Source organism: Argiope bruennichi, chromosome 4, assembly GCF_947563725.1.
Source record: "Argiope bruennichi chromosome 4, qqArgBrue1.1, whole genome shotgun sequence".
Lineage (NCBI taxonomy): Eukaryota > Metazoa > Arthropoda > Arachnida > Araneae > Araneidae > Argiope > Argiope bruennichi.
In genome coordinates this window covers 101,820,317-101,825,090 of record NC_079154.1, presented here as the reverse complement: position 1 = coordinate 101,825,090, position 4,774 = coordinate 101,820,317, and the positions used below count along the sequence as shown (strand labels likewise).

The following is a 4,774-nucleotide window of genomic DNA, read 5'->3' as shown; positions in this document are numbered from 1 at the left end:
TTGAAAGTAATGTATTCTATTTATTAGTTTGCAAAACACTTTTTTAAATTATGATAAAAAATGTTTAAATAATTATTTTTTGTTCTTATTATTTAATTAAAAGAAACAATAATAGCTGAAATACCTTAACCCTCCAGCTGCGTATCCCATGATTTCCGCGGGTTGGCAATCAATCCATTTTCTGTCGCATCCTGCGTTTTTCGCAGTGTAGAGTATTTATTTTTATGATTGCAGATTTTTATTATATTATATTATTATCATGTAACATATAGTATCAGTTTATTTTCTTTGAAAAAAATGTGAACATATTTGCAAACATCGCATCTAAATAGTGTTTTTAATGAATTATGCAGCCACAGAGAGGGTTAAAATCACTATCCTATTCATTAATCAAAGTTCCTAAATAATTTTTTTTTTTTTTTTGTGTGTGTGTGTGTGTTAGGATTCATTTTTGTATATTTGGAAAAATGGTTGAGATAGTTCCTAATTTTCTTTCTTCTCTTTTTAAAAATCCATTAAATCCACGGACACACACACACACACACACACACACACACACACACACACACACACACACACACACACACACACACACACACACACACACACACACATATATATATATTCTCTATTTAAATTTTAAATCATATGCACATGAATGTATACTTCGGAAAAGGAATTTATTGAGAAATATTTTTTTGCTGAATAATATTTTCACATAAAACAATATTGCATTTAAAGAAAGATTATCAATATTTCCTTAAAGCTGGTTAAACCAGTACCTATCAAGGGGGAAAAATATATGCTAAACAGTAACTTGATTTAGAAAGTACAAACAAGTGCGTCTGTGATTTCCTTTATTAAGATTATCATTGCAATGTTTTTTATAAAATGTTATAATCTTTCTATCTAGCTGATAAATCCTCTAATATCCCGAGAAATTCTTAGAGGCTAGGAAACTTCATTGTTAATTCATTCACTTTCGTATTTAATTCCCAGTATAGAAGGCAATATTGTTTTTAAGTTCAAATATAAATGAGCTTTCTTATTCTTTATATAGAAGGCAGTATAGAAAGGCAATATTGTTTTTAAGTACAAATATAATTAAGCTTTCTTAGTCATTTACAATCGTTTTCATCTATATTATATGAAATGTGAATTGTAAACTAAATTAATGCCATCAAAAATTGCAATATATCCCATATGTTTTAATGCCTCGAGTATCTCTCTGGCTACCACTAGAAGACTCGAATTATAATAACTTTTTTTTTTTCATCTTTCTGATAAGTAGTGAGTACATTATTACGGCTAGGTAAAAGATATAAGATCAAAATACAGATATAAGGAGCAGCTGCTTATAAAGAATATTACTGAAATGCGATATCTCTAGCTGATAACATTCAAAAGTTTTTTTAAAAATTATCTGAACGATGAAGTATTATCATATTTTTTACACCAAACTCAATTTAACAAAAATAGCAGCAGTCAAAACTTAATGTGTTGTGGAAATTTTTGACATTTTATGAATATTAAAAAAAAAAAAAAAAAGATTTTTTTTCTTTAAACTTTTTTATTTTTAATAAAGAAGATTTGATATTTATATTCAATGCTTTGTTGCTTAAGTTGTTTATTGCCCACACCATTCTTTACTTTAAATAATGTATTAAATTGTTGTATAAATTGATGAGGCGTAAAAAAAACAAACTATTTTATGTTTTTTTTTTTTTTAAATTTGCATTCATATCATATATCATTATTTTAGAAATTTTGAATAAATTCACAATATAATTCCATGCCATTCCTTTTGCTTTTGTTATACGAAACATATTCATAAAATATATCAAGCTTAAACTTTCAATACACACGGCGTATATCTTAAATAATGCTTAGAGTCTTAAAATCAATATGCTTTAAAAAAATAATAAGAAACAAAATTGACAATGATCAATTAAATTATAATGCAGCAGCATTATTAAATAAATTTATAAATATGTGGAAAAAAAAACACACCAGAAAACATTCAGTATTTCATCTATTTATTCAAGAAATTCAATTTCGAAACATGATTTAAATGAAACGAAACATGAAGAGTAATTTTATTTTATTTTCCACTCGAGAAAAGTATTGTCTTGAAACAATGATTCACTTGCTAAAAACTTGTCTTGTTATTTTATTTCTAGTTAATTAAACTATTAGAATCGAAAGATAACAAATACGTATCATACAAAACGTGGTTACTAAAACTGCAAAAACTTAAACTCTTGAGAAATCCATTAATAGGACTGCTACAGAAACTCCCATGTATCCCACATGGTCTAGTGGTTAGGATACCTGGCTCTCACCCAGGAGGCCCGGGTTCAATTCCCGGTGTGGGAAGCTCTTTTGAATTTAGCTTTCAATCTCTCAAAGCTGAAGTGAGTAAACTTTTTTCCTCTTATATATATATATAAAATAATAATGGTTTTATTTGTAGGCTAGAAAACTTCACCTGCAACTATAGTATATATTAATATATACTTTGGAGGATAGGAAAATGAGTTTTTGGAAGTTTTAAATAATTAAATATTATACAAGAATTTGGTTTTTCTTTCTTCGTGATAATTTACGTAAATATTATATCATAAAAAAAATATTTTAAGCCCCATTTTAAAATTAAAAGTTCTTAAGGCTGTCAATTTATTTTCGTACAATTTTTTTTTCCAAAATTTTAATAATTTAAAAAATATATATTTTTGCATCATTTTCAACAATACATTTTACTGTAGCAATGTATTTCAATCCATTTCTATTGTTTCATATAACATTTAATTGGCTGATTTTCTACAATTATCGAAAGATGAAGAAGATTTTTTTTTTTGTCTATTTTCTGCAAGAAAGTGGAATTACTATACTTTTAAAGACAATGTGCAAAATGAATAAGCAAACGTTTATATTTCTTAAATCCAATGAGAGACTTCTAAATTAACAGACTTGCCTAGGGCAGCAAGCGGAACAATTAAAAGAATTGCCAAATAGATAAATTTTTAAAAGATGCAAATTGTATGAATGATAAAATACTAGGGCAATATTAACACTTTACAAGCTACTAAACGTTTACATAATGATAAGCTTTATCATGTATAGATTCTTAAATGTTTCAGCGCGTTCACTTAAATGCTAGAATATTTACTTCTGCTTCTGCAATTTTGCATGCAAATGTGAATTCTGGATATTCTGAAGTCATAACAGATAAATAAAAACAAATAAGTTTTCACAAAATTAATAAAATAAAAATGAATTACTCTAAAATAAACCATTAACATATTAAAAATGTATTGAAATGAAAAACTAAATTGTTTAATGTATTAAAAGAGTGGACTTCAGAATGAAATAAATATAAATAATGACCTTAAAATATCCAAATCCGCAACTGTTAATGGAACTATGATGTCTTTGGGCTTGATTCAATTAGAAAGAGTCATATACTTAATAGACAAAAAGAGTTATGATAACGACACTGATTAAGCGTCTATTGATCTTTGATGCTTTAAAACGTTTCTTGAAATAATCATGAACATCAATTTAGCATAATTGAAATGAAAGGCTATTTTGCAACGCAAACTTTTGATTGAAATGAAACACAATCAATATTCATGGCGAGGCAGTTGGAAGTGAAAGTCAATTAATATAACTTATAGTTACAATACATGAAATTTGAAACCTAAACACTTTAAACAAATTAAGCAAAATGGTTGGATGTAATCATCTTGTAATTTTTGGAATGAATGTGAGAAATCTTAGCATGATATTTAATTATGTGTCTCTTTTCTGTCATTAAATGCTAAGAAATATAGATTCTGCTTGTTTATTTTCACAATCTTTAGCTAAAGTGTAATACATTTTACTTATTTTTTTCTTTTGGAAATTAGTAAACAAATCCTTCAAAGAAAGTAGGTTTAATAGCAAATATATCCAATTAGCCTAAGGTTTCTGTTATTATATTTCTTGCAACCAAATGCTCAATTTCTTTGCTTTGTTAAATGCTATACTTTAGTTGTTATGCATTTTTATCGGTATCTTTTAGTCCAGCTAACATTGTTGTTTGAAAGAGAAATAAACCGTGCTCTGGGCTAGATTGCTAAATAGACAAAATAGGCAATTGCTTAAGGACCCAACAACTTTAGAGTGCTCGAGTTCTCATTATTTTTCTACGGTATTTTGAAAGTTATTGAAGTTTCTGATTTCATTTGACAATAAACACCGTGCAATCGAATTTATTCAAATTAAAATTTAGTATGATTTATATATATAATTTAATGTGCATAGTACCTTTTAATGTTGTATTTTAAAACTGAAATGAAACCGAATATTATTGGTTTCTCAGGACTGGTTGCAAATAATAAGTATTGATAATAATTTGCCATTTCTCAATGCATTTCTCTTTTTTTTAAGTTGTTTGAGTTTATTTATTGTTGAAATTCTGTTTACAATTGATATATACATGTTTATATATAAACTATTGGACGTTTGAATTCATGGATTTATTAAAACTAAAACACATTATCTTTTATTACGATTGTGAATTTGTATCACCCTTTGCTCAAAATAATCGGATTTGAAGAATGTATTTATTCTATTTTAAGTGTATTTTGTTGTAACCATCAATCTCGGTGAACCGATTGGTCGTCAAAGACGATTAGTAGTTTATATGTTTGAAAGGTGGTAATTCGATCATGCATGACGCACTGCAAGGTGGTTAAAAAAATAATTACAATAACGAATAAATGGCGCTTTC

General features: G+C 26.9%; 1 non-coding gene across 1 annotated transcript; it reads left to right on the top strand.

Moving 5' to 3' along the window:
* The first annotated feature begins 2,304 nt into the window (after positions 1–2,304).
* Positions 2,305–2,376, top strand: Trnae-cuc (transfer RNA glutamic acid (anticodon CUC)). Its single transcript has one exon. It is a non-coding gene; the product is annotated as a tRNA-Glu (tRNA).
* The last annotated feature ends 2,398 nt before the right edge of the window (positions 2,377–4,774 follow it).